This window comes from Heterocephalus glaber, unplaced genomic scaffold (genome assembly GCF_053883595.1).
Source record: "Heterocephalus glaber isolate CG9 unplaced genomic scaffold, H.glaber_assembly_v1.0 deba00000896, whole genome shotgun sequence".
NCBI classification, from domain to species: domain Eukaryota; kingdom Metazoa; phylum Chordata; class Mammalia; order Rodentia; family Bathyergidae; genus Heterocephalus; species Heterocephalus glaber.
In genome coordinates, this window is record NW_028258170.1 from 1,287,102 (window position 1) to 1,309,520 (window position 22,419).

Sequence of the window (22,419 nt, forward strand, 5' to 3'; positions counted from 1 at the left end):
ATTTGAGGAAAGGCACATTGCATTAATCCCTCTCAAACTACCTTCCTTTGCTTTGAACATATGATCTCATTTTGCTTAGCACTTTCTGAAGAAGTTCTGAAAGTCCCTGCTCTTTATGGTTTTATGAGATGTGATAAAAAATATGGTGAATATTGCTGCTTGAATGAGGCAGAAGGGAGAGATTTCAAAAATGTTCTCCATTTTCCCAGCACTCAGCACCATTTGTTTTAAGATCTGTCTCTATCCCTGGTGACTTTATAATTTTAGGGAATGAGAACACTTTGAAGCATTTGTATCTGCCAGAGACTCCTGCATTAATCTCTAGTCCCCACCTGCCCAATGTGTGATGCAAGGTTGAAGAAAAACTGAAGACACAATGAAGAAAAAGTGTGAACTCTGACACCCAATGCTCCTTTGGCAAAAGGCCCTGCCCCATCTCTTCCACTGAATTTTATTATTCATCAATCAGGCTACAGGTGCATGTATAGATGTGCAGTATGTGAAATTACCATGGAAATCAATGCAGGCAAGGCTTTAAAGAGAAGTCAAAGCATTTTCAAATTAGAAGCAAGATAGACAAAATATGTGGTTGTAATTACAGCATTGTCCTTCAAGCTATGAAGTCACTGATTGTGGGAATGGAGTTTGGGTGATTACTCTGACCTCAGCTATAGATGTTCTCTCATATTAGCCCCACAGCTTCATAGGCCCTTACTCTGGCCTCAGCTATGGCCGTTAGCAGGGAGGTCATGTTAACCTACATGCTTCCACAATGCTCATGAGGTGCTTCTGTGAGTCACATATCTTCAGTCATACTCCCTTCTTAAAGTAAGCCAATAGAGGGATTTAACTCTTTGCAGCCTGCACTACTTACAACATAATCAATATTGAGGGTTCTGGCAAGTGTCACACTTGCTGTACAGCGTCATATGTAGACATTAAAATTTTAAACTATCCTTAGGGGTTTTCTACATCATAAAGCAGAAAATTCTCTTTGTTCAAAAGGGTAAAACTCTAAAAACTTAAGCAATTTCTATATAATCACTCAACAAACACTTGAATGTTTACTCATTTTTATTGACAGATACTTTTATGAAAATAATAATTATATGAAGAAGACAATTGTGAAAATTTTAACTATCTTTTTAGAGAAAAAATATATAAGACATCAACTGCTAGATAAGAAATTGCATAGTTTTTCACCTATCTACAAATCATCAATAAATTTTGGAGAAGTACTCTAGTACACTAAACATGAGACTTTTTGCAAATTATTTTATTGGAAAAATGATTATTGGTACAATCTTAATATCAGAAGTATTAGATAAAAAGAAGCTCAGGAATGAGTAAACATGATCTATAGTAGTGCGGGTAAGCAAGCTAAAGGTGAGTTTCTCATTAAACAATAGCAGAATTAAACTAGAAAACAGACAGTTCCAATGCTCGGCAAATGTATTAAGTATTAGTTATTAATTTCCTCAAGGCCTTCATGACATCTTCTTTCCTCAGAACATAGATTATAGGGTTAAACATCAGGGTGATGATGGTGTAGAACAGAGATAGAAATTTATCAATGCTTGAAAAATGTTTAGATTTGGCTCTGAAATAGGTAATGATTCCAGATCCAAAGAACAAAGCTACAACTATGATGTGAGATGTGCAGGTGGAGAAGGCTTTGATTCGCCCTGTGGCCGAGGACAACTGCAGGATGCAGGAGATGATTTTACTGCAGGAACTGAGTATGAGTTGAAAAGGGACCATGATAAACACCAGGACAACTGAAAAGACTAACATCTCATTTATGAAAGTTTCTCTACAGGCCAACTTGAGTAAGGGTGTGATGTCGCAGAAGAAGTGATTGATTTGCTTGGATCCACAAAATGGCAGGGAGAAAATCTGACAAGTCTGCCCTATCTCAACTGGAATTGCCCTCATCCAGGAAGCAGCCACCACTTGGCTACAGAGCTTGGGGTTCGTGATGAGGGGGTACTGCAGAGGGTGGCAGATAGGCACATAGTGGTCATAGGCCATCGTGGTCAAAAGAAAAACCTCTATGTTTCCAAATGTAAGAAAATAGCACATCTATGTAGGACAGGCAAACATAGTAATATTTCTTTTCAATGTCCAAAGATCTATGAGCATTCGAGGGAGAGTGACAGATACATAGCAGATTTCTAAGAAGGAAAAATTATTGAGGAAAAAATACATGGGAGTGTGGAGGGCTGGTTCTAGCCTGGTGGTGAGAATGATGATTCCATTTCCTAACAGGATGATCACACAGATAAGGGAACATCTCAGAAAAAGGAACTTTTGGAGATTGTGAATATCAGAAAATCCCAAAAGAACTAATCCCATTATTGAAGTGAAATTGAATTCTTGTGGCCTTTTTTAGTTTTTCATCTGTAAAAATAGTAAGATATGTCATTTACATTCTTTGACATATTATTCAGTTGTATGGATGAAAGCGTTCCTGGAGAATTATCATATAAAGTTTCTAACCTGGGCTCAAATTCCATTAGAGGATCAAAGAGCACAACTGAGTTGTAAGAGTTATGACTTCTAAATTCTAAAAATATAACCTATTTCATATCTTTTGTGAATTTTAATTTGAGTAAAAACTATATGACCTAGAATAATACATTTTCAATTCTTTCTGTCCAGTGCTGGAAACAAATAAGTCTTTTTATGCATACCAACAGAATCCTGATGCAGCAATATTTTTTATCATATTTTCTCAATAGTATTTCCACCATCAATATTTTAAGTGTAACTTTTGGTAATGAATAAACGCAGGCCTTTCAGCTGCATTGTGTGCTTCCCTTACCTGTAACCCAGCTATAGCTGCACCATCCCTGCATGCACAGAAACTTGAAACTGTATTTGGCTTTCACTGACCTATCATAATAACGTAATCAGCATTGTAATCATGCATTATAATTCAAGATCATTTATCTACCACATCTCATAATGCAGTAAGTGTTTGATAATGTCTTGGCCTGTTGGATAGTTAATAAAAATGAAAATGTTAATATTTTGGACTGGTGATATAATTCTGGTAACTATGCTTAGTAAATCTATCCTCAAGTGTCTTGCTGTCTGCCTTTGCTCATTCTCACTTTTTAAAAAAATTCTCACTATTATTAATATGTCTGAGATGAATCACGTGTAAGTCAAAATAAACAGTTTAGTATAATACAGAATGATTGGACAGTTTCCAAAAAGATCAATATCACAGAATATCTTTTTATCTAGAGAATATATGAGCTTGTATATTGGCAGCATACAGATAACACAACAGATACTCAGTAACTTTTTACTAGGTAATGAGTTTTCACTGAAGTTTTCTTTGAGCTACTGTTATGAATATCAAGTATTTATTATAATATGTTCTTTTAATTTCTGAAATTATTCTCTTGAGTTTTAATGCCCATATCTTATTTTCCCCATATGATGTGTGATGGATAAAGAAGAAAGCATGAAAGAGTTTATATAATTTTTTGCTAACACACATACATGCCAGGATTTCAACTTAGGGTTTATATTATTTTCCTAGATGTATATTTGATTTTTATAACCAGTATTTCATATTTGTTTGGCTTAAAAAACTATTTAAATATCCAGACTTTATGGAAAGAATTCTTGTGAAAGTCAATGAATCTAAACAAAATACTCATTTCTTATTCTCTTATTTAGTTTATTGTATGGGTTTGTTATATTCTATATTTATCATCTTCATTTGGGATTAATGAACTTTCATAGTTAAGTATCATAACTCCACAGTCAATCCATAGTTTCGTTGAGCAGGTTTACAAAGAATAGAAATTATTCCTTGTAACATTACATTAAATATCACCTCCATCCTTACTACATTAGACATTGACTCTAGAAAACATGCTTTTTAGATTTAAGGCAAGCATTAGAAAATACTATCACAGCATTATGTATATTCCAACTTGAAGAAAAAACATGAAAAATCATATAATCATATAATTATAAAATCTTATAAGATGCAATAATGTTATAAGATCTCCAATACCTATTCATATGGAGTAAAAAAAGTTTGAAGTGATAGTTATTACACAAAAAGAATTTAGACAATTGGTTATGCATTATCATTTTTTCATTACATGTAATATTTTGTGAATAATTCTCAAAAAATATTAAGTGCATTAAAGTTTTTAGAATTTCTTTTCTAAAAAATATAAATCCTTACTTTTAATATGTAAATGTTTTGAAGATAAGATTACTTAGTAAAAGAGCTTCATGCATGACATATACTTAAGATAAAATCTTATAGAATATTTTGAATAGCAATATGGTTTTGAAAACAACAGAAATTATGTATAATCATTGAATGTTCAAAAGGTCGATCTTGTAATTTATAAATGCATGTTTACAGATAAAAAGCTGTCAGGGTATTAATATTCTATAGTATACTTTTCAAAAGGGATGTAACACCTTTCCTTAAAAATAAATAATTTAAATATGCTAGAATAAAATATAAACTTTAATCCAAAGATTAAAATACAGATTGGTATAGCTTCTTTTGATCAGCATTTTATTTCATATTTCTTCATTTCATTTAAAGTTAACTTGGCAATCTGAGGAAAAAAAGATAATTGAAGTAGGTAAATTTCAGGGCTTGAAAATTGTTATTGTTGTTATTATCATTAACTCTCTCATTTTTAGTAAGAAAATAGCTTCTTTAAAATTATGCTTGAGAAAAAAATTACAGTTTAGCTTCCCTTTAAATAAAATGCATCACTGTGCATAATGGGCCACAGAAGTTATTAAAAACATAGACAAAACAATATTTTATCATTCAGGTGGATTTATTACAAATAAAAGTTATAGTTACTTGGTTGGTAGATTGTTAACACTAAATATGTTATACATATGTAGCTTTCCATAATCTTAAAATTATGTCACATTTCTTTCAGTTAAACCCATTATAGGAAAGTAAAAAATACATTTGCAAACTGAGTGTATAAATTTTGAGCTTAAAGCTTTCCATTTCAGCATTTGTCAATTATTGATTCTGAGTTTTGCAGCATGTTAGAAATTATAGAACATATCAATACAAAAATCTTAGCAGCATAAAACAATTAATACATACTCTCTTGGATTTAGATATAGTTCCTTTTCCCCCCTCAACCAGAACAATTGAAGTATTCATTTCCATAACAAGCTAGGTCTTTTCAAAACATTAATTTCTCTTTAAATAAGAATATCTCACTTTTCCTTCTGTTTCTTTTGCTTTCACACATGGCATCTTAATATTTAACGCTAGGCTCCTGCAAAGCAGCATTTCCATTTATTGTTCCAAATACTCTCTTGCCACCCATCACCCTAGGGCTGGCATTCAGGTCTCCTGACCACTCACCCCATGACCCCACCAGATCTTGCAGAAGGCAAGGATGCTATGGAGAGCACATTACCATTTCACTCTAACAATAGTCACTGGGAACCACAGCCAGATCCCAAGCTGTGCATTTGATGCCCATTGCCTTTCTTAATGTTCCTCCCTTGTCTCCTCTACCCTGGCTTTGGAATTAGAGAAGCAAGGTTTTGCTCACTGTAACACATGCATGCTTCACATATTGACACTTCTTTCTTTTCTAGCCTAACTTATACTAGATAAAGAAGTAATGAACTTTTATCATGACCAACATGCATGATATTGCAATAAATATCTCATTTTGCTAGTTATAAAAACTTCATATTTGAAATATAGAATGCTAATGACACTTCTACAGAGTAGGCTCTCATTTCCAGCCTACTTTCTTGGTTCTGCTTACACTTGGATGCTTTCTAGTAGTCAGGAACATTTATATTATAAATCCCTTTGTGGCATCTTATAGCACTGCATCACTTCAGTTTGTTTCCAGCCCAGAGTTTAAATACATTTCTTCCTTATTGCCACTGACACATACTGCACACTCTAAAATCGTTGTACAGAAACCCTTCTATTGAGGTTCCATTGGAAATCTTTCTTCAGATTAAAAAATAGATTAAAAAAGTTGTTTTAAATCATAAGGAAGCAAACTCAATGTACGGATGCCTTTATCATATAAAAGTTCTATAGTTATTCAATAAATATGGCCCAAGACCTGGTCATGCTTATTACTCCTTTATTTTTCCCAGGAGAAGTTATTTAACCCTAATGTCCTCACCACTGAACTCCATCCACAGCCAGCCCTCACTCATTCTGAGTTTAACACAGGCTCTCTGTGGTCCCTGAGCTGGCCTGGAAGACAAGGTCCTCCTTCCTCAGTTCTAAGCAGCTAAGATTAGAGCAGTGTGCCAGCAATCCCACCAGCTACATGGATGACTTTTCAATAGCTGATGTCTTATTTTTTAAATGATAATAAAAAAAGGACAATAATGTCCTGTGATATTTAGGGGAAATATAGTGACATAACTTACTAGACCACATATCCTGCATTTTTTTAGTAAAGAGTCAAATGCCATTAGTGACTACTACAGTAATAGAGGAATCTGATATACACAAGATTTGCTGAAAAGTTAATTCCTTATTTTGAATGGAACCTCTCCTAGTATCACTCTACTTTCAAAAAGTCTAGTATAAAGTTAACAAATATATAAGTACAGTCAATTTCTATTAAGATAGAAATTAAAGTAGTAGCTGTATTTCTAAGTAATGGCAAGATTTGATTGAGAAAATAAATCATTATATGTTATACAAAAGCATTTATTCAAGGCCATAATGAGATTTTTATTTCTAAGACTATATAACTCCAGGTCAAAGGTTAGGGTAACAAAGTTATGGAAAAATTAGTAAAGTGTGTTTCTTCTGGGAGCATAGTTCAGTTTGCATCATAAACGTACTTTAATAAAAAGCCACCACTGAGATAGGCCCAATCAGGAGGTTCTGACTTGTCCTGGTGTTGAGGATAACTTGATGATAGTGGGATGTTTTATTCTTGTGGGTGTCAAGCATCATCAAAGAAAGGATCAGTGAAAACAGCATGACACTTGTGCTAACCAGTGTCTCACTCACAAAAGTACCTCACCAGCGTAGCCTTAGTATTCAAAAAATGTTGCACAACAAGGCATTGATTTTCATAGAGTCATCAAACAAGATGGGCAAAATCTTCCTTAAACTCCATATCTGATGCCAAACTCTCCTGACCCCAGAGCCCATAGTTAACTCAACACAAAGCTTGAGGTCCCTAATGGAAGGCACTGGGCATGGACACCAGAGGTGCCCTGGCTGTCACAGGTTCACTGTCCAGAGGAAACCAGCATCTAAGGACAGAGCATGAGTGCACAGCACAGGCAAGGAAACAAAACACTTGATTGCTGAGTCCGTGAGGTAGTGAATGTCTAAGAATATGAAATGTAAAAGATAGTGAGAAAAATTAATGGAGTATGAACTGCTGGGCTGATCCTGAGTATGAAATCATTGCCATAGGTCACATGCTTCCCAGGATTCTGACATAGATTAGAAAATATTTTTAAACATCAGAGATTGAAAATATCAGAAAATCACCAAAGAAGAAATTTCGTTATTGAAGAGAATTTTATTTCTTATCATTATATTTTATGTGTAAAAAGAGAAAAATAGGTAATTATTTTTTTGGCTTATTTTCCATCAACTAGAGATGTTTGAGAAATTAGCATATAAAATTTGTTCTCTGCATTGGTATTCTACCATTTTGAATTCTGGATCAAATAGTGCATGGGAAGTCTCACAGTGAATAAGTGATAAATTTTAAACATATTAAAATAATTATAACACAGTGAAATAATAAAACATTTTTATATTATTATACATATTAGAGATATAATATATTGTATAAAACTAGGTATGTAAATATATGTATATATTTTTTCTTTACCAGGGAATAAAACAGAGGACCTTGCTGTTTAAGATCGTACATCAATACTCAGATAAGAGAAAAAGGATTGACATGCAAAACGAGATCAATGATCTTCAAAAATGTTAAAATTCTACACTGACTATATCAAGGTTTTAAGAAAAATATCTAAAACCAAGATCATTTTACATAAGGTTATTTGATAATCATGTTATAAATTAGCAGTTTATAGTTATGAAGGAAATATCTGGATATTTCTGAATGTATTTGGAATGCTGCACAATCAGCAAATTATTTCTAATGCAGCACATCAGCAAATTATTTCTGACTTTTCAAGTCTTTACACCATGGTGATAACTTAGTAGCTTTCTCAGGGCCAACGTGATGTCTTTCTTAGCAAGTAGATGATGGGATTCAGAGTTGGGATCAAAATGGTGTAGAAAAGAGAGAGGAGCTTTTTCGTGTCTTCAGCCTGCCTTGGTTTGGGCTGTAAATAAGTGATGCTGGCTGTTCCATAGAATAAGACCACAACTGTCAGGTGAGAGGAGCAGGTGGAGAAGGCCTTGGCCCTCCCGCCCACCAAGGATATTCTGAGAATGCTGGAGACAATTCTGCCACAGGAGATGATGATCAGCAGAAAGGGAGAAGTGACAAACACTACCGCCACCACATAGACTGCTGTCTCATTCTCAAATGGGTCCCCACAGGCAAGCTTGAGTATTGGGGGAATGTCACAGAAGAAGTGATCTATTCTATTAGATGCACAAAAGGCCAAAGAGAAAATCTGGCAGGTTTGTCCAATCATAACAGGAACCATACTGATCCAGGAGGAGGCCACAAACTGCATGCAGAACTTACAGTTCATGATCAGGGCTTAATGTACAGGGTGGCGGATGGCCAAGTAGTGGTCATAGGCCATCGCGGTCAGCAGGAGGGACTCTTTGCCTCCCAGGATGAGGTCAAAGCACATTAGCGTGGCACAGGCAACCACAGAAATATTTCCTTTTTGGGTACAAAAGTCCATGAGCATTCTTGGGATTGTGACTGTTACATAACAGATTTCCACAAGGGAAAAGTTGCTGAGGAAAAAAAATACATAGTCATCTTAAGAGCAGGGTCAACTTTTGCTGTTAGTATTATAAGGCTGTTGCACATCAAAATTGTCAGACACATTAGTAAAAGTGTTCCAAAGAGGATCCACTGAAGGTTGGGAACATCAGTAAACCCCAAGAATACAAATTCCACCAGTGTAGTGGTATTTGATATTTCTGTTCCCAATTGCGTATCCTCTGTAGATATGGTGTATTCAGACTGGTCAATTCATTTGTATTTGAAAGGTCATGCCCTGCTGTGTCACCTAATTGGGCCTGCAGATATACTTACTTGATCTATTATGCTATTTCTAATTTTCATTGCTTCCTCTATGACATGAGATTTGAAACTTCACAAGTGAAGTGGCATGCATTTAAGTTTCATTCAAGAGATAAAATCTAACACTTTATTACATTTTGTTGTAATGATACCGAATAATATTGAGAAATGCACATTATTACCAATCTTTAAAGCACATAGAGCAATATCATCTCCTTCTTTTGCCCTTAATTAGAATTAGTTTACAGGTTTTTTTCTCTGCTTTGCCCAGGTCATTGTTTTTCTCTGTATTAATAATTGTATTCCATCTTCTTTACTTTCAAGGCCATTCTCTGGAAGCTTTTCTTTAATTCTTAATAAAAAGTGGGTTTTATGTCCTCCTTTAGCAGTCCAGTGGAAGCAATTTTCCTAAATCTGTTCGGCATTAAGAAGAAAATAAATGCATGATTACTGTTTTTCTATATGCACCTCTCCCATCCAGTATACCAAATATTAAATCTATTAAAATCAGAATAATAATGATTTTCTCTGTTAATACCTCCTTTCCCCTGAACAATAAATATCAACTAAACTTGAACTTAATGAAAATCATGACTAATTCATCATTCTATTCTTCTATGTCCTGTCTTCTTTAGTTGTTTCCATTGTTATATACTTTCCTTTCAATCAAATGCAACTTTACCCTATATTCTTTTGCTAATATTTTCCTATTAAAGTGCAAGTTTGATTTAACCCAATAGTGGTATACACTGGTCCTTCTAGTTGCTAAAGTACATAATGGTAAATAAAAGGAAATCATACCTTGATTGTCCTTGTTTCCCTTTCATAGGCCCTAATCCTCTCATTGCTGTTCTCCTAGCCCCCTTCCCATTGGCAAGATATCTATGTGCCTGGCTTCTCTGCCAATACTTTCTGGTGCTCTTTATTTGTACTTTGCCTTGTTCAAATGAGACATATTGCAAATTGATAATATCAATATGAATAAAAGTGAGGAAAGGGATTTTTAGAAGGAATAAGGGAGATGGGAACAAAAGGAAGGGAATTTTTAAAAGAGAATTCAGCTATCTTTTATACATATACCCACTCCCTAAGATGGTTGTAAAGTGCATATACTGCAAACACATGCTAATGAAAATATAAAAATGAATAAAACTCAAAGCAAAATCAAAACATTCTTTCTCTTCATCTAAAAAAATGAAATATCTAGGAATCAACCTAACAAAGGAAGCAAAAGACCTCTACACTGAAAACTACAGCACTCTGAAGAAGGAGATTGAAGAGGTTATAAGAAAATGGAAAGCTATCCCTTGTTCCTGGGTAGGAAGAACCAGTATAGTGAAAATGACCATACTTCCAAAACTGCTATATAGATTTGATGCAATGCCAATTGAAATTGCAACAATATACTTCACAGAACAAGAGAAAACAATCCAAAAATTCATTTGGAAACAGAAGAAACCTAGAATAGCAAAAGCATTTCTAGGCAACAGAGACATGGCTGGGGGCATCACAATCCCCAACTTGAAACAATACTGCAAAGCAACTGTGATAAAAACAGCATGGTACTGGCAACGAAACAGACCCAAAGATCAGTGGAATAGATTAGAAGATGCAGAAACAACTCTAGACATACTCAGTCACCTCATCTTTGACAAAGGAGCCAATCACCCTCATTGGAGGAAAGATAGCCTATTTAATAAATGATGTTGGAAAAACTGAATTTCAAACTGTCAGAAATTAAAACTAGACCCATACCTATCACCACACACTAAACTTAGATCAAAGTGGATTAAAGATCTAAATATTAAGTCAGAAACACTAAACTTGCTGGAAGATAAGTTAGATAGAACTCTTGATGACAGTGACATAGAAAAAGACTTTATGAACAAATCTTCAGTAGCATGGGAGCTAGCACAAAGAATCAACAACTGGGATCTCATTGTATTAAAAAGCTTCTGCATTCCAAGAGAAACTACCAACAGAGCTAAAAGACAATCTACAATGTGGGAAGAAATATTTAGCAGCTGTAGCTCAGACAAAGGTCTACTATCAAGAATATATAAAGAACTGAAAAAAATCAGACATCCCAAATTAAAAGACCCAATTCAAAAATGGGCATCCAGAATGAAAAGACATTTCTCAGACAAAGAAGTAAAAACAGTAAGTAAATATATGAAAAAATGTTCAACATCACTGGTCATTTGAGAGATACAGATGAAAACAACACTGAGATTCCACCTCACCCCACAAAGAATGGCTGCTATCAAGAAATCAACCAATAACAAATACTGGCAGGGGTGTGGAGAGAAAGGAGCCCTTCTCCATTGTTGGTGGGAATGTAGATTGGTGCAACCACTGTGGAAATCAGTATGGAGATACCTCAGAGAACTAGGACTACAGGTCCCATTTGCCCCAGCTATTCCCCTACTGGGAATCTTCCCCAAAGAATTAAAAGAATCATACCACAGCAATATATGTGCACCTGTGTTTATAGCAGCACAATTTGTAATAGCTAAAGCTTGGAAACAGCCCAAATTCCCATTGATTGGAAACCGGATAAAGAAGATGTGGGTTTTTTTTTTAATAAAATGGAGTACTGCTCAACCAGAAAGAATGAGAAACTAGAGACATATATAGCTAAATGGATGCATATTGAGGTCATACTCTTAAGTGAAATAAATAGGACACACCTGTGTAAATACTGAATAGTTTCTCTAGTGTGAGAAATTGAAAGTGTAAATAAGGATGAAAATGATTAAAATGAATAATTGATACTTTGAAATAAGAAAAGGTCCAAGGGTTTGGGGATGGTGGAAGGGATAGGGGAAAGGGAAGAAGGGAAAGAAAAAAAAATATGAGAAAAAAATGGAATCAAACTCTGTGTAGATAGGAAAGGGTGGAGGGGGTGAAGGGTGCACAGATAATGAGAGTAAAAATAAAAACTAAGATGCATCATGTTCTCGTACAAACACCCAATGATAAATGTAAATATATTTTATACCTAAAATGTACCAATAAATGTATATATTTGAAAAAATATTCTTGCTCTTTTATATTGTGATTATCCAATGTGAAGCATTCTACACTGCTTTAAAATTTTTACACCTTGCTACATTTTCTTAATTCTTCTTCTACAACTTTCCAAGTCTGTATTTTCCTGTCTTCTCAAATCCACTACACTTGCCTACTATTGGATTCAACAATCTGATCCTTTTGACTTGATATCCTGATGAATACAACTGTTCAGAAAAATTCTCTTCTATTTCTCTCTTTCAATTGCTATTAGTTTTCAAATTTATCTCATTTAAATCACTACTATTACTAACATAATTAAGAAGATTTGAAGCATACCTTATTTTATTTAACTTTGAAATTAAATTGATCAGATTCATGAATTATATGAGCTAACTCATTTTCAGGCAAAGAACTGAGGTTTATTAATTTGAAATCATCCTTAAAGAAAACAGGCTCATATTTCTAGCAGAGCTCACCTTCACAAATTCACATTAAGCAGTGCAAGAAATTTTAAGAAGTGGCAGAGAAGGTGAGCCAGTCCTAGCACCCGGAAGGAAGCTCCCTGCCTCCATCCCAGGCTGCTAGGGCAGAGAAGCTGAGCTGGTCCCAGAACCCAGAGGGAAGCTCCCCCACTGCCATCCCAAGCTCCTAGGGCAGAGAAGGTGAGCTGCGTGGGTGCCAGAAGCACCACCCTCCCGTGGAATTGAGAAAACACATAAACAAACCTCAAAAACAGAGTTCCAGATGACCTACAGCAACCCCAAAGGGAAATGAGATGGAACACTCTGATACTCAACCATCTGGACTCTCTGAACTGACAACAAAAGAGGATCTGGGAAAAAATGAAATCAGAAATAATTACTCAGATAACAGCAAAGATTTTGCTCATGGTGCAAGACATGATGAATAAATCTAGAGAGGACACACATAAAAAAAAGTAGAGGATCTGAGGAACATGATGGAATCCCAACATAGGAAACTAATGGAATCCATAAAACAGATACAAACAGATTACCAGGAGATTAAAAACTCCATCGAAAGTCTGCACAGCAGAATGAGCCAATGTGAGGATAGATTTTCAGACATAGAAGATAAGGTTTCAATTAGTGAGGAGGAAAAGAAAAATTGCTTTAAAATTGTAAGGGAACAGGAGAAATCAATTCAGCACCTGCCAGATGATGCAGAGAAGAATAACATAAGACTGATTGGAGTCAATGAAGAAAGAGGAGGGTGTGCAGACAATATAAAAAACTATTCACAGAAGTGATGGCAGAAAACTTCCCAAGCAGCAGAAAATAAGTTGACATACAGATAAGTGAGGCATATAGGACACCAGCTAGCCTTAATAAAAAAAAATCTACACATAGGCATATAATAGATAGGATTCCAGAAATCCAACAGAAGAACAAAATTCTACAAGCAGTGAGAGAAAAGAAACAAATCACATACAAAGGAAAGCCCATCAGAATCACAGCAGATTTCTCAACACAAACCCTCAAGGCAAGAAGAGCTTGGAGTGATGTATTTCAAGCCCTAAAGGAAAAGACCCTCCAACCCAGATTGATGTACCCTGTAAAACTATCTTCCAAAATGGATGGAGAAATAAGAAACTTTCATGATAAAGAGCACCTCAGGAACTTCATGAATACCAAACCGGCACTCCAAAAAATTTTAAACAATACACTAGGAAAAGACAATGAGGATCACAACCCCCAGGAAACCCAGCAGAATGAATCCATTGGGCATGACAAATTAAACACGAAAGGGGAGAATCCAACAAAAAGAAAAAGTCATGACAAGGCTTTGAAAACTTTTAACTTCACCTCCCTAATGAGTGTAGAATTCAATCTTATTATTGCACTAATTACTATTTTTCTGAATCTAGAGTTGCACACCTTTCCTTGTGCTGTACTGGCTATTTATCATTTTCTTATGTCTATTTTTTAATTGGATTGTCTATAAATGAACTCTAAGAATTCTTTATATATTCTGGTCATAGGTTATATGCATTGTAAATATGGTCTGTTTAAGGACTACTTTTCATTTTAATTATGTCATTTGAAGTTCTCAGTTTGATGGAATCTCATTTATCAATTTTTTTCTTTTATACATCCTGTTTTTTGTATCCTAGGTAGTTCTTGCCTACCCTGAATTCATAAATATTTTCCCTTATAATTTCTTCTTAAAGTTTTATACTTTTAAGCTTTCATATTTAGGTTCATAGATTCCTTCAAGTTATTTTCATGTATGGAAAAAAAGGGTTGAGGTTAATTTTTTTTTTTTTTTTTTGGTACCGGGGAGGTGTTCTAGTGCCATTTGCTGAAAACACTATCTCTTCCTCAGCCCTTGAATCGAGTTTATATCCTATAAAATGCTAATGTTAAATAATCTTTAAAAACTCAGTGGAACGTATATGTGTGGTTCTATTTCTAGATTCTCTGTTTTATTCACATGATCTATATGTCTTTCCTTACACCATCACTGCCTTGATTACTGTAGCTTTAGAAGAAGTCTTAAAATTAGGTACTAAACATCTTCCAACACTGTTTTTGTTTTTGTTTTTAACTTTTCTAGGTCCTTTGTACTCCTACATAACTTTTAAATTTCAGAATCCAATTCTTCATTTATAGCAAGTATACACAGACCTGAATTTTTATATATACCTTGTGTTTTCTAATCCTGCTAAATTCAAATACAAGTCCTAGGGGCTCCTAGAGATTTCTTAGTATTCTCTCTCTAGATGATCATTTCATCTACATATAAAGATTTTGCTTCTATCTTGCCAATCCTATCCTAGTTGTGTCATTTCATTGCCAGACTATTTTGGTGGGGACTAGGTTTCAATGTTTAATGAACAGATAAAGAGTAAGCATATCTGCCCTTGCTCCCCACCTTAAAGGGAAAGCATTGTATTTTCTCCATTTATATAAGGCATTCTCTCTGGAAGTATGGAGTACATGTCTTTAATCTGTTGAGAAGTTTCTATTCTACTTCTAGTCTCCTGATAGCTTCTACCATGAACAGCTGTAGAATTTAGTCCAATACTTTTTCTGCAACTACTGACAGGATCATATGGCTTTTTCCTTTCCTCCATTTAAATGATGACTTTTGGGGGTGGATCTTCCAAAGGTAAACCAACACTGCCACCCCTATAACAAAACTGCTTTCTACATCCTGCCAGATCTGACTTCCAATAGTTTGTTTTGTTAACTAAATTTCTATCTATGTTCATACTTTTTTCTTCTATTATCTTTATCCAGTTTTAGGATTAGCACAATGTTGAGTTCCTAAAATGAGGGGAGAAGTGTTCCTTCTTTTTTCTGCTTTAATTGTTTGATATAATTTATCAGTTAAAATGTTTATGAGCCTGCTGTTGTCATATAGGTAGGTTTTCAAGCTAGGAATATACTTTCTTTAATAGGTGCTATTCAAATTTTATATTTCCTCCAGGGTTAGTTTCATTAATTTGTCTTCCAAGGTACTTCTTAGAAGTTATCAAATTTATTTCAAAATAGATTTTTGTGATATACTTTCTATAGCCTTTTAAATTCTGTAAAATCTGTAGTAATGTCTCCTAGATCTTAATATTGTAATTTAAAAAAATTTATAACTGATATTGTATAACAGATAGAAAAGGTCTAAAAGAGCAGGGGAATTGGGAGAGGTAGAGGAAGGAAAAAAAGGGAAAGGAAAAAATATGACAAGAGTATAAAAAATGGAAACAAAGTCTTTGCAAATAGGGAAGGGTGGAGGGGGTAAAGGGAGGGCAAGGGAAGGGGAAAAAAATAACCAAGACACTCATGTAATGATACAAGATCCCCATGATGAATGTAACTGTATTTTATATCTAAAATGTACCAATAAAGATAATGGGGAACAAATTTAAAAAAAGAATCAACTGCTTTATAGAATTAAAAAAAGAAGTTTTAAGAAATATTTCATGGATAAATCCATAACCTCTTTTTCCCAGGAAGTCACTTGAATGCTACAATACCTGTGTTTATTTTTTAAACTATGCCTTCTCTTAAATAGGAACAGTCACACTCACCCCAGGGAGCTTCTACTCTTGTGCATCAGTGGAACTTCCAGAAGTGAGTGTCTATTTGGCATTTGTTCTGGCCAATTTTTGAGATCTACTTTTTCAATAGAGCCTTGATTGCCTTTTTCCTCTATTTGCTGTCAGCTCCCTCAGTCAGTGTAGGGCAAGTTTGCTGCGAGTGAAAAAGCAATTGTCTACATTTCAAAAAAAATTTAAATTTCTTACTATTGGATTCAGGCCCTTTACTAATTGAAAGGTAGTTTCCTCATTTACTTTTGTTCCCACAATTCATCCAGATGCAGGTCATTTGAAAAACGTCCTATGTGTTTCATACCATACCCATGCTATGCTGGGTGACAGCAGTATTTGTGGTGAAAACCCTTTTCAGAATTGTTAGATTTTGCACTTAAATTAAGTTTATGGAAATATAAGCATGTCACACTTCCTAAAATATCTAGGTCTTTTGCATTCATATATGCCTTCTCTTTAAGGTTGAATCTGATTCTCTGAAAATACAAGTCACCTGGATAGCACAATTTAAGCAAGGGCAGAAAACAAAGAGGAATCTTTCCTCTAAGCTCCCATCCCCTATTGAACTATTTCTGGTTCTGCACACAGATAAGAATCTGGAGCATATGTTTTTGAAGTCATCACATACCTATCCACACTGTGTATTATATAGTTATGTTCATATATTCACAGTCAGATGAGACTGTTTACATTCACTTATTTGTTAACACAAAAATGCATCATTTTTGTTTTATGATATTGTTTCTTGCTACAAAACACTTTAAATGTGAAAATGGCTATCAATATGTATGAATTTATTGTATTTCGATTGATTCACTTTCTGGTTTAAATTTCCAACTGTCTTATTTTTCTTTAATTTCAAAGAATTCCTTTTGTATTTCTCAATTGTAAGTCTTTTACTGATCTATTCTTCCCTTTAATTGGTAGATATATTTTTTATTATAAAATATCATTGTCTCTCTTGCAGGGTAATTTCACTAGTTAAAAAATTATATCCTGACAGAGTTTTGTTTTCTCTCTCTTTGAGCACTTTGAAGATGGAACTATATTCATTTCTTTCTTAAGTAAATCCTAATGAGAAAACTACATTAACCAAGTTTTGTTGCTTTCACATCTACTGTAAACAGTACAGAAAAGTAAATGAATTTTTTAAATCCTATCATTTTTGTGTAATGAATACACCTCTATGGGAACTGTAGGTAACCAATATGAAAAATTTACTGTAAGTTCCCATGACTCTCTTTGTACATTTTGTAATGAAAGATGATTACAGAGATACTCTCATAAACTCAAGGCTATAATCAGTTGCTCATGCCTTAAAAGACATAATCATCTTTGAGTTATCCTTTTCTTTATCACCATATTTTCTTTTTATTCTTTTTATATGAAAGCATAGATCCACAACTTTTGTGTTAATAGAGATTGCCTTTCTCTGACTGACCAGACTCAATGAATGCATGAAAAATATTGTTCTCATACTAGAGTCATGAATATAATACACATTATATTCATGAAGATTCATTATATTAAGTTTAATACTCAGATTTCCAAGTTACCAAGAATTACATTGTTGATCCATTAGGTAAGCAAATATCTACTTTTCTTCCTTGTCACATATTTGATCAAGTTTAAGATAGGATATTTTATTAAATGGAAAATTTATTAAAAATTAACTCTATTCTGTAGTTAAAATGTTTTTCAAGTTCAAGTGTGTCCATGTGATCTGTGTGCCCATGTGTTGGGGTTCCTGCTATGTGTCACTGTCCCTTTGTCTGTTGTAGAATTTAGTTTTCCGAATATTCTCTTCTCAGCAATTACTGATCCATCAAGTTCATGTTTTTAAGACCATTTTATTTTTACCACAATGAGCATTAGAGAACTAGCAGAATGGTCCATTATAACTATGTATAAAATGAATTGTTTAAATCAATGTTGTGCTTGTGGAGAAAAAGAATTATAAAAGAGCAGAGTTTTAAAAGTAACAACAACCAAAAAGCACTCAGAAGCAAAATCAGTAAACCTCAACACATTGTCGCTGCCAGTGCAGCTTTCTTGATTTATGAGAAATAGGAAAAAAGGAAGCAGAAAGAGGCAGCAACAAATGCCTAAATAAAATTCTTTTAAAAAGACAGTTGCAGAGGTAATTATAAAGCATCCGTTCTAATGGGACCCACACATAATAGCATTTAAGTCTAAGTGTAGTAAACACAGAGTAGAAAGCCTGGGATTCAAGATTAGATTGGAAGAGGCCAGAAAAGCAGTGACTGTGGTTGTCATCTAGGATCTGACACTTGCTTCTAGCTGACTTCAGGTAAGAAACTGGACAAAAGTTTTACAACCTTGAGGAACCAGACTGTGCCAAAACGGGAACCTTGAATCCAGTATCCTCCCCGACAGCAGCATGACAGGAATTTGGCCCATTGACTATGGCAGAAAAACCAGGCACCCTTTTTCTGATGTATGAACTAGAAGAGGGAGATGAGGATTCAGGAGGTCTTCAGCTTCTAAGTGTGGTCACATGTTAGGTGGCTTTAGAAAACCAGGCCAACAGCTTAACAATTTAAAAGGCATGTCCAATAATCACTGCCAGTGTACACATGGGGCTGGTCACCCTGGCCTGGAGAAGCTATAGCTTGGCCTCCTGGAATGATTAAACATGCCTAGTTTATTGCTTTGTTTTTTTTTCATTGTTGTTTGTTTTTGTCTCATTTAAATGAGTGGGCTTTATCATATTCTGTGTAAACAATACAAAATATCTCACAAAATTGATGGAAACATAAAACAAGAAGAGGGTTGGGATATCAGCAGTAATCAGGCAAAATACAGAATCCATTACAGATGACTGAAATAGAACTTTAATGCGAGGCCTCTTTACCCGGTATATTATTTTCCGGTTTGTGCCTTAAGTAATAATCCCAAAGTAGAAGACTCAGAAGGACATATGATTAGTCTCAGAAAACTCCATGCCAGGTACAAATTGCAAGTGTTGTAGGGCTTCATATCCTGTGAATCCTTTAAGGGAGAACATTCCTTGCCTTTTCCACATTGGAGTGGCTTTGGCCTTCCTTGATTGTAGTGGAGTCACTCCAACTATGCTTCCAGGTTCATGTGACATTTCCCCTTCTTTCATGTCTTTTTCAAACTTTTTCTCCATCTCTCATATGCTGAAAAAGGACATTGGCTGATTGCCCAACCTAAACCATGATGATTTCCCTTTCAATATACCTGACTGTATTACATCTCCCATTTTTTTCAAATAAAGTAACATTTGTTGTTACAGAGAAATATTTTGAGGGACCAGAGTCCAACCCACTACAATGGGGTATTGAGAGTTTATAATGAAAATTCCTGGCATTACTAATACTAAATAGAGCAATAATTTTTAAACAAAATGAATTGTTTAAATCAATGTTGTGCACATGGAGAAAAAGAATTATAAAACATTTGTAATTTTTTTGTTCTTACCAAGCAAGAACAAAAGCTCTGACAAGAGGGTTTGAGGTTACTGCTGAACAGTCCTAGCTGGCCACGAGAGGAAAGAAAATAGAAGGAAATGGATAGAGACAGAGACAGCAATGGTAAATTGCTGACAATCCATTTTTTAAATTTAAAAAATATTTAAATTAGAGAGACTAAAGTTATTATGGAATAGTGAGATCTGGGACAATGAAGGAGGGAGCAAGAAGTATAGTTTTGCAAAATCATGAATGATGAGACAAGATAGAAAATGGGAAAAGATGAAAAGAAAAACAAAAAGAAAAACACAGTACCCTGACCTCAGTACCAAGGCTACTTCTAGTATTTTTCTCTAGTTAAATGCAGACAGAAGATCAGAGAAAACAAACAAATAGACAAAAGAAAGAGAAGTTTGAAGACACTTCATTCCCCTAGATGACCTGAATCACTAGGTATATAAAATGTTCAGTTCATCTCCTATTGGACTGGTTAAGCTCTTAAATCAATAGTCAGACATGAGAAAAAGGGCTGATCTGAAAAATGAGAACAATGACCTTTAAAGTGTTAAATTTTTACATAGATTGGATCAAGGTTTTAAGTAAACTAAAACAAGGTCATTTTACCTAATGTCATTTGATAATCATGTTATAAACTAGCACTATAGAGTTATGCAGGAAACATCTCAATATTTTCCAAATACATTTGGAATGCTACATGATTATGAGATCAGCATACTATTTCAGAGTTTTCAAGTCTTAACACAATGCTGGTAACTTAGTAGCTTTCTCAGGGCCAACATGATGTCCTTGTTCCTCTGTGAATAGATGATGGGATTCAGAGTTGGGACCAAAATGGTGTAGAAAAGAGAGAGGAGCTTTCCCATGTCTTCACCCTGCCTTGGTTTGGGGTGTAAATAAGTGATGCTGGCTGTTCCATAGAATAAGACCACAACTGTCAGGTGAGAGGAGCAGGTGGAGAAGGCTTTGGCCCTCCCGCCCACCAAGGGCATTCTCAGAAGGCTGGGGAGACAATTCTGCCATAGGACATGATGATCAGCAGAAAGGGAAAAGTGGCAAAACACCACCCGCACCACATAGACTGCTGTCTCATTCGCAAATATGTCCCCGCAAGCCAGCTTTAGTACCGCGGGGATGTCAGAAAAGAAGTGATCAATTATGTTAGACCCAAAAATGGGCAAAGGGGAAATCTGGCAGGTTTGTCCAATCATAACAGGAACAGTACAGATTCAGCAGGCAGCCACGAGCTGCACGCAGAACTTGCGGTTCATGATCAGGGCCTAAGGCAGGGGGTGGCAGATGTCCAAGCAGGGGTCATAGGCCATTGCGGTCAGCAGGAAGCACTCTGTGCTTCCTAGCATGAGGACGAAGCACATTAGCGTGGCACAGGCAACCACAGAAATATTTCCTTTTTGGGTACAAAGGTCCGTGAGCATTCTCGGGATCGTGATGGTTATGTAACAGATTTCCACAAGGGAAAAGTTGCTGAGGAAAAAAATACATAGGCGTCTGAAGAGCAGGGTCAACTTTTGCTATTAGTATTATAAGGTTATTGCACATCAGAATTGTCAGATACATCAGTAAAAACATTCCAAAGAGGATCCACTGAAGGTTGGGAACATCAGAAAACCCCAAGAATACAAATTCAACCAGTGTAATGGTATTTGATATTTCTATTCCCATTTGCATAACTTCTGTAGATACGGTGTATTCAGGCTTGTCAATTCATTTGTATTTCAAATGACATGCCCTGTTGTGTTACCTTATTGGGTCTGTAAATATACTTACTTGATCTCTTATGCTATTTCTAATTTTCATTGCCTTTTACATGACATGAGATTTGAAACTTCACAGGTGAAGTGGCATGCAGTTAAGTTTCATTCAAGAGATAAATTCTAACACTTTATCACACTTGGCTGTCATGATACCCAAGATTATTGAGAAATGCACATTATTACCAGTCTTTAGAACACATAGAGGAATATCATCTCCTTCTTTTGCCCTTCATTAGAATTAGTTTACAGGTTTTTTCTCTTGTTTGTCAAGTTATTGTTTTTCTCTATATTGATAATTTTATTCCATCTTCTTTATTTTCAAGGCCATTTTCTGGAATCTTTTCTTTAATTCTTTGCAAAAATGGATTTACATCCTCCATTAGCAGTCCAGTGGAAGCAATGATCTGTTCTGCATTACAAATCACATAAGTGCATGATTGCTGCTTTTCTATATCCACCTCTCCTATCCAATATACCAAATATTAAATCTATTAAACTCAGAATAATAATGACTTTCTCTAGTAACACCTCCTTTCCCATGAATGATAAATATTAACTAAACTTGAACTGAATGAAAAGCATTACTAATTCATGATACTATTCTTCTATGTCCTATCTTCTCTTATTGTTTCCATTCTTATATACTTTCTTTTTAGTCAAATGCAACTTATTTTCTCTATATTCTTTTTCTAATATTGCCCTCTTATAGTGTAACTTTGATTAAACTTGATCAATAGTGACATACCCTGACCATTGTAGTTGTCAAAGTACAGAAATGGAACTAGAAATTGAAACACATCTTCATTGTACTCTTTCCTTTCCTCTGCCCAAATCATCTCATCCAAATTCTCTTCGACCCCTTCCCATCTGCAAGA

The 22,419-nt window shown here is 34.9% G+C and overlaps 3 pseudogenes; all 3 read right to left on the reverse strand.

Annotated features, from left to right (window-relative positions):
* Window positions 1-1,455: 1,455 nt before the first annotated feature.
* On the reverse strand, window positions 1,456-2,403 carry LOC101706149 (olfactory receptor 10AG1-like; annotated as a pseudogene).
* A 5,770-nt stretch (window positions 2,404-8,173) lies between these two features.
* On the reverse strand, window positions 8,174-19,450 carry LOC101706510 (olfactory receptor 10AG1-like; annotated as a pseudogene).
* Window positions 19,451-20,500: 1,050 nt separating this feature from the next.
* Window positions 20,501-21,452, reverse strand: LOC101706881 (olfactory receptor 10AG1-like; annotated as a pseudogene).
* Window positions 21,453-22,419: the final 967 nt, after the last annotated feature.